The sequence below is a fragment of the Aegilops tauschii genome, chromosome 3, assembly GCF_002575655.3.
Source record: "Aegilops tauschii subsp. strangulata cultivar AL8/78 chromosome 3, Aet v6.0, whole genome shotgun sequence".
Classification (NCBI taxonomy): Eukaryota; Viridiplantae; Streptophyta; class Magnoliopsida; order Poales; family Poaceae; genus Aegilops; species Aegilops tauschii.
This window is the reverse complement of record NC_053037.3, coordinates 298409039-298418408: the sequence shown is the minus strand read 5'-3', so window position 1 is coordinate 298418408 and position 9370 is coordinate 298409039.

Here is a 9370-nt window from a genome sequence, read left to right as displayed (position 1 = left end):
GGAGGCTGCCGCGGCAAGACCCCACAGCAAAAGGAAAAACCTACTAGAGGCTGTGAAAAGAAGGAGATGATGGGAGTGATGAAGAGGATGGGGAAGAAACCAGCGAGCAAGAGTTCCAAAAGGCAACTGAAGCCATGTGTATTGATGGGGGTGCATCCTTGCACTCCTCCCATCACCAGCTCAAACGGTGAGCGCATGAGGTCAATGCCGTGGAGCCAGCTGCAGACTCCCAAAAGCCACTCAAATGGCCCAGCATGCCTATCATCTTTGATGAGGAGGATCGCCCTAATCGTACCACTGCGATTGGGTGCTTGTCGTTGTTGGTTTTCCCAACAATCTGCAACCTCAAAGTATCAAATATGCTAGTTGACGATGGGGCTGGGCTGAACTTAATCTCCCCCAAAGTGGTTGGCAAGCTACAGATCCCTGATGAAGAGCTCAAGGCTACAGGCACGTTTCAAGGAATCAACCCCGGTAGGAGCCGGCCCAAAGGGAAGATTACACTACCTGTGACATTTGGCGGGGAGCTGAACTACTGGACCGAGAGGGCCGTGTTTGACGTTGTTGGTCTTCCTTTGCCTTACAATGGAATTCTTGGTCGTCCAGCCCTGGCAAAATTTATGGCAGCATCCCGTTATGCCTACAACATCTTGAAGATGATAGGGCCGATGGGTATCGTTTCCATTTCGCCAGGCAAGAAAGATGCAATCATATGTGTGGACAAGATGTATCGAGACATGGTAGCAGCTCAGGCCGTGGAGACCCCAGCTCCTGCCAAGGAATTCAAGAAAGGGAAGAAAGCTACCAGGGACGCCGGGAAGGACTCCAGGAAGCACGCCTCTTTGGAGTGCGTTGCGCCTGTTGATGACAAGCCGGAGAGTTCCACTAGCAAGAGGCAAAAGGTTGCTTCACCTGCTGTGAAGAGGGTCCCGACAAGGCAGGATGGTGCTAACGGTACATTCACCATTAGCGCCACCCTCGATGACAAATAGGAAATCACGCTCATTGCCTTCCTACAGGCGAATGTCGATGTGTTTGCTTGGCAACCATTTGACATCCCCGATGTCGCCAAGGAGGTAATCGAGCACCACCTTGCTGTCTGCCCTCATGCTCGGCCCGTCAAGAATAAGGCCAGAAAGCAAGAAATAGAGCGGCAATAGTTTATTGCCGAGGAAATCAAGAAACTTGAAGCGGCTAGTTTTGTCAGAGCGGTGCTGCATCCAACTTGGTTGGCAAACCCAGTGGTGGTGCGCAAGGCAAACGGGAAATGGAGGCTCTGCATTGATTTCACTGACTTGAACAAAGCATGTCCAAAAGATCCTTTCACCCTGCCCGCATTGACCAAATTGTTTATTCTACTTTCGGGTGTGATTTGCTTTCCTTCTTGGATGCATACTCTGGGTACCATCAGATATTCATGGCCAAGGAAGATGAAGAGAAAACCGCGTTCATAACTCCATGTGGCACAAACTGCTTTGTATGAATGCCTTTCGGGTTAAAGAGCGCCGGATCCACTTTTGCGAGAGTAGTACAGATTGGTTTCGAATGCCAGCTGCACAGGAACGTAGAATCTTATATGGATGATATAGTGGTCAAGACCAGAGAAAGATCAACACTCATTCAAACCTGGAAGAGACCTTTGCAAACTTGCGCAAGATCAATTTGAAGCTAAACCCTGAGAAGTGTGTGTTTGGCGTCCCATCCAGCAAGCTCCTTGGTTTCTTTGTGTCCCAATGGGGAATAGAGGCCAATCCCGATAGGATCAAAGCAATCGAGCAAATACAAGCACCCAAGACTGTCAAGGATGTGAGGCGTTTGACTGGATGCATTGCCGCACCGAGTAGGTTCATCTCCAAGTCTGCCGAGCGTGCCTTGCCCTTCTTCAAAATTTTGAAGAAGGCAGGCCCGATGAAGTGGACCCCAGAAGCAGAAGCAGTGGTGCAAGACCTGAAAACTTACCTTTCCTCTGCTCCCACCTTAGTCGCGCCTAAACCACTAGAGCCGTTGCTGCTATATCTAGTTGCAACGAATGAAGTGGTTAGTGCAGCGCTCGCGGCACAGCGAGAAGTGGATGAGGAAGAAACTGTAGCAACTGATCCTTCCGGAGATAGAACCGAGGCACCCACGGCAGGACTTGACACAAACCAAGGAGAGGCAAGGCTAACCAGCGAGGATAATTCCAAGACCGCAGGAAGGAAGAAAGTGGTGCAGCAACCAGTGTACTTTGTCAGCTTCCTGTTATAGGGGGCCAGGTCGAGGTACTCTGGGGTGCAAATGCTGATCTTCGGCCTTATTATGGCCTCGAGGAAGCTGCGCCACTACTTCCAAGCCCACGTGATCACACTTGTCACCTGTTTTCCACTGCAACACGTATTGAGGAACCACGAAGCCACGGGCAGAATAGTAGAGTATGTTGGGGAACGTAGTAATAATTCAAAATTTTCCTACGTGTCACCAAGATTAATCTAGGAGATGCTAGCAACAAGAGAGAGGGAGTGCATCTTCATACCCTGGAAGATCGCTAAGCAGAAGCGTTACAAGAACGCGGTTGATGGAGTCGTACTCGCGGCGATTCAAATCGTGGAAGATCCGATCTAGCGCCGAACGGACGGCGCCTCCGCGTTCAATACATGTACAGCCCAGGGACGTCTCCTCCTTCTTGATCCAGCAAGGGGAGAGGAGAAGTTGAGGGAGAACTCCAGTAGCACGACGGCGTGGTGGTGATGGAGCTCGTGGTTCTCCGGCAGGGCTTCGCCAAGCACTATGGAGGAGGAGGAGGTGTTGGAGGAGGAGAGGGCTGTGCCAGGGAAGGGGGTGCGTCTGCCCTCTCTCTCCCTCACTATATATAGGGAGAAGGGGGGAGGAAGAGGCGCCCTAGGGTTTCCCTAGGGGAGGGGCGGCGGCCACAGGGGAAACCCTAGATGGGTTTGGGCGCCCCCACCCCTCGGAAACTTGCCCCCCAAGCCGGGAGGGGTGGCTGCCCTTGGGGAGGCGCCCCCACCTCTCCACGTTACGTGAGATGGGGTGGGAGGGGCGCACAGCCCCTTAGTGGGCTGATGTGCCCCCTCCCCTTGGCCCATAAGGCCCCCAACGCTTGCCGGGGCCTCCGAAACCCCTTTCGGACACGCTGGTCGTCACCCGGTACCCCCGGAACAATTTTGGACTCCAATACCCTTCGTCCAATATATCGATCTTCACCTCCGGACCATTCCGGAGTTCCTCGTCAAGTCCGGGATCTCATCCGGGACTCCGAACAACCTTCGGTAACCACATACTATTTCCCATAACAACTCTAGCGTCACCGAACCTTAAGTGTGTAGATCCTGTGGGTTCGGGAACCATGCAGACATGTCCGAGACGTTCTCCGGCCAATAACCAACAGCGGGATCTGGATACCCATGTTGGCTCCCACATGTTCCACGATGATCTCATCGGATGACCCACAATGTCGGGGATTCAATCAATCCCGTATCCAATTCCCTTTGTCTATCGGTATGTTACTTGCCCGAGATTCGATCATCGGTATCCCCATACCTCGTTCAACCTCGTTACCGGCAAGTCTCTTTACTCGTTCCGTAATGCATGATCCCGTGGCTAACTCCTTAGTCACATTTAGCTCATTATGATGATGCATTACCGAGTGGGCCCAGAGATACCTCTCCGTCATACGGAGTGACAAATCCCAGTCTCGATTCGTGCCAACCCAACAGACACTTTCGGAGATACCTGTAGTGCACCTTTATAGTCACCAGTTACGTTGTGACGTTTGATGCACCCAAAGCACTCCTACAGTATCCGGGAGTTGCACAATCTCATGGTCTAAGGAAACGATACTTGAAATTAGAAAAGCTCTAGCAAACGAACTACACGATCTTGTGCTATGCTTAGGATTGGGTCTTGTCCATCACATCATTCTCCTAATGATGTGATCCCGTTATCAACGACATCCAATGTCCATGGTCAGGAAACCATGACCATCTATTGATCAACGAGCTAGTCAACTAGAGGCTTACTAGGGACATGTTGTGGTATATGTATTCACAAATGTATTACGGTTTCCGGTAAATACAATTATAGCATGAACAATAGACAATTATCATGAACAAGGAAATATAATAATAACCATTTTATTATTGCCTCTAGGGCATATTTCAAACAGTCTCCCACTTGCACTAGAGTCAATAATCTAGTTCACATTGCCATGTGATCAACACTCATAGTTCACATCGCCATGTGACTAACACCCAAGAGTTTACTAGAGTCAATAATCTAGTTCGCATGCCATGTGATTAACACTCAATGAGTTCTAGGGTTTGATCATGTTATGCTTACGACAGAGGTTTTAGTCAACGGGTCTGCAACATTCAGATCCATGTGTTCTTCGCAAATCTCTATTTCATATTGTAGATGTTGCTACTATGCTCCACTTGGAGCTATTCCAAATGGTTGCTCCACTATACGTATCCAGTTTGCTACCCAGAGTCATCCGGATAGGTGTTAAAGCTTGCATCGACGTAACCCTTTACGTCGAACTCTTCATCATCTCCATAATCGAGAAAACATTTCCTTATTCCCAAGGACAATTTTGATCGCTGTCCAATGATCCATTCCTAGATCACTTTTGTACCCCCTTGCCAGACTCGTGGCAAGGCACATATCAGGTGCGGTACACAGCATGGCATATTGTATAGAGACTATGGCTAAGGCATAGGGGACAACCTTCGTCCTTTCTCTTTCTTCTGCCGTGGTCGAGCTTTAGGTCTTAACTTCACACCTTACAACTCAGGCAAGAACTCCTTCTTTGACTGATCCATTTTGAACTCCTTCAAAATCACATCAAGGTATGTGCTCTGTGAAAATCTTATCAGGCGTCTTGATCTATCTCTATAGATCTTGATACCCAACATGTAAGAAGTTTTACACAGGTCTTCCTTTAAAAAACTCCATTCAAACAACCCTTTATGCTTTCTAGAAATTCTACATCATTTCTGATCAACAATATGTCATCCACATATATTTATCAAAATGTTGTAGTGCTCCCACTCACTTTCTTGCAAATACAAGTTTCTTGCAAACTTTGTATAAACCCAAATGCTTTGATCACCTCATCAAAGCGTATGTTCCAACTCCGAGATGCTTGCTCCAGTCCATAGAAGGACTGCTGGAGTTTGCATACTTTTTAGCATCCTTAGGATCGACAAAACCTTCTGGTTGTATCACATACAGCCTTTCCTCACGGAAACCGTCAAGGAAACTTTGTTTTGACATCCATCTGCCAGATTTTGTAAATAATGCAGCAACTGCTAACATAATTTTAACAGACATTAGCATCGCTATGATTGAGAAAGTCTCATCATAGTCAACTCCTTGAACTTGTCGGAAACTTCTTTGAGACAAGTCGAGCTTCACAAATGGTGACATTACCATCAGCGTCTGTCTTCTTCTTAAAGATCCATTTATTCTCAGTGGCTTGCCGTTCACCGGGCAAGTCCACCAAAGTCCATACTTTGTTCTCATACATGGATCCTATCTCGGATTTCATGGCTTCCAGCCATTTGTTGGAATCCGGGCCCACCATCGCTTCTTCATAGCTCATAGGTTCATTGTTGTCCAACAACATGACCTTTAAGACAGGGTTACCACTGAGAAGTTGTACACACCCTTGTCGACCTACGAGGTTTGATAGTAATTTGATCTGAAGCTTCATGATCATCATCATTAGCTTTCTCTTCAACTGACGTAGTTGCCACAGAAACATCTTTCTGTGCTGCGCTACTCTCTAGTTGAAGTGAAGGTTCAACAACCTCATCAAGTTCTATCTTCCTCCCACTCAATTCTTTCGAGAGAAACCCTTTCTCGAGAAAGGTCCTATTCCTAGCGACAAACATTTTGCCCTCATATCTGAGATAGAAGGTATACCCAATCGTCTTGTTTGGGTATTCTATGAAGACACAATTTTCCGCTTTGGGTTCGAGCTTTTCTGGCCGAAGCCTATCGACATAAGCATCGTAGCCCCAAACCTTAAGAAACAACAACTTAGGTTTCTTGCCAAACCATAGTTCATACGGTGTCGTCTCCACGGACTTAGATGGTGCCCTATTTAAAGTGGATGTAATTGTCTCTAATGCATAACCCCAAAATGATAGTGGTAGATCGGTAAGAGACATCATAGATCGCACCATATCCAATAGGGTGCGATCACGACGTTCGGACACACCATTACGCTATGGTCTTCTAGGTGGCGTCAACTTTGAAACGATTCCACCTTGTCAGTGATTGCCAAACTCATAACTCAGATACTCTCCCCTTGAACAGATCGTAGGAACTTGATCTTCTTGTTATGATGATTCTCAACTTCACTCTGAAATTGCTTGAACTTTTCAAACGTTTCAGACTTATGCTTCATTAAGTAAATATACCCATATCTACTCAATTCATCGATGAAGGTGAGAAAATAACGATATCCACCGCACGCGTCAACACTCATCGGATCGCACACATAAGCATGTATGATTTCCAACAAGTCACTTGCCCGTTCCATTGTTCCAAAAAACGGGGTTTTAGTCATCTTGCCTATGAGGCATGGTTCGCATGTGTCAGGTGATTCAAAATCAAGTGACTCCAAAAGTCCATTAGCATGGAGGTTCTTCATGCGCTTTACACCAATATGACCTAAGCGGCAGTGCCACAAGAAAGTGGTACTATCATTATCAACTCTACATCTTTTGGCATCAATGTTATGAGCATGTGTATCACTACGACCGAGATTCAATAAACCATTCACATTGGGTGCATGACCATAGAAGGTGTTACTCATGTAAATAGAATAACCATTATTCTCTGACTTAAATGAATAACCGTTTTGCAATAAACATGATCTAATCATGTTCATGCTCAACGCAGACAAAAATGCAAACAACATTTATCTGGGTTTAACACTAATCCCGAAGGTAGAGGGAGCGTGCGATGGTGATCATATCATCCTTGGAAACACTTCCAACACATATCGTCACCTCGCCCTTAGCTAGTCTCCGTTTATTCCGTAGCTTTTGTTTCGAGTTACCAATATTAGCAACTGAACCGGTATCTAATACCCATGTGCTACTAGGAGTACTAGTAAGGCACACATCAATAACACATATATCATATATATATATATATATATATATACTTTTGTTGAACTTGCCAGCCTTCTTATCTACCAAGTATTTGAGGCAGTTCCGCTACCAGTGACCTTTCCCCTAATAAAAGCACTTCGTCTCGGGTTTGGGTTCTTGGGTTTCTTTACTAGAGCGGCAACTGGCTTGCCATTCATGAAGTTTCCCTTCTTGCCCTTGCCCTTCTTTCAACTAGTGGTCTTGTTAACCATCAACACTTGATGCTCCTTCTTGACTTCTACCTTTACGGCCTTAAGCACGACGAACAGCTCCGGGATCAACTTCCCTTGCATGTTATAGTTCATCACGAAGCTCTAGTAGCTTGGTGAAAGTGACTGGAGAACTTTGTTCATCACTCTCTTATCAGGAAGATTAACTCCTACTTGATTCAAGCGATTGAAGTACCCAGACATTCTGAGCACATGCTCACTGGCTGAGCTATTCTCCTCCATCTTGTAGGAAAAGATCTTGTCAGAGTCTCAAACCTCTCAACACGGGCATGAGCCTGAAATACCAATTTCAGCTCTTAGAACATCTCATATGTTCCATGGCGTTCAAAACGCTTTTGGAGCCCTGACTCTAAGCCGCAAAGCATGGCGCACTAAACTATCAGGTAGTCATCAGAACATGTCTGCCAAATGTTCACAACATCCACGGACGACGCCAAAGGGGTTTGCACACCGAGCGGTGCATCAAGGACAGAAGCCTTCTGTGCAGCAGTGAGGACAATCCTCAGACTACGGCCCTAGTCTGCATAATTGCTTACAATATCTTTCAACTTAGTCTTTCTCTAGGAACGTATTAAAACAGGGAGCTAAAGCGTGAGCTATTAATCTACAACATAATTTGCAAAGACAATTTAGACTATGTTCATGATAATTTAAGTTCATCTAATCAAATTGTTTAATGAACTCCCACTCAGATAGACATCCTTCTAGTCATCTAAGTGATACATGATCTGAATAGACTAGGCCGTGTCTGATCATCACGTGAGATGAACTAGTCATCAACGGTGAACATCTCCATGTTGATCGCATCTGCTATACGACTCATGTTCGACATTTCGGTCTCTTGTGTTCCGAGGCCATGTCTGTACATACTAGGCTCGTCAAGTCAACCTAAGTGTTTCGCATGTGTAAATCTGGCTTACACCCGTTGTATGCGAACGTTAGAATCTATCACACCCGATCATCACGTGGTGCTTCGAAACAACGAACCTTCGCAACGGTGCACAGTTAGGGGGGAACACTTATGTTGAAATTTTAGTGAGGGATCATCTTATTTATGCTACCGTTGTTCTAAGAAAATAAGATGTAAGCATGACAAACATCACATGCAAATCATAAAGTGACATGATATGGCCAATATCATCTTGCGCCTTTGATCTCCATCTTCGAGGTGCGGCACGATCACCTTCGTCACCGGCATGACACCATGATCTCCATCATCGTGTCTTCATGATGTTGTCTCGCCAACTATTACTTCTATGGCTAACGGTTAGCAATAAAGTAAAGTAATTACATGGCATTTTCATTGGCACGCAGGTCATACAATAAATTAAGACAACTCCTATGGCTCCTGCCGGTTGTCATACTCATCGACATGCAAGTCGTGATTCCTATTACAAGAACATGATCAATCTCATACATCACATATATAATTCATCACATCCTTTTGGCCATATCACATCACATAGCATACCCTCCAAAAATAAGTTAGACGTCCTCTAATTGTTGTTGCATGTTTTACGTGGCTGCTATGGGTTTCTAGCAAGAACGTTTATTACCTACGCAAAAGCCACAACGGTGATATGCCAATTGCTATTTACCCTTCATAAGGACCCTCTTCATCGAATCCGATCCGACTAAAGTGGGAGAGACAGACACCCGCTAGCCACCTTATGCATCGAGTGCATGTCAGTCGGTGGAACCTGTCTCACGTAAGTGTACGTGTAAGGTCGGTCCGGGCCGCTTCATCCCACAATGCCGCCGAATCAAGATAAGACTAGTAATGGTAAGCAAATTGAACAAATCATCGCCCACAACTACTTGTGTTCTACACGTGCATAGAATCTACACATAAACTTGGCTCTGATACCACTGTTGGGGAACGTAGTAATAATTCAAAATTTTCCTACGTGTCAGCAAGATCAATCTAGGAGATGCTAGCAATGAGAGGGAGGGAGTGCATCTTCATACCCTTGAAGATCTCTA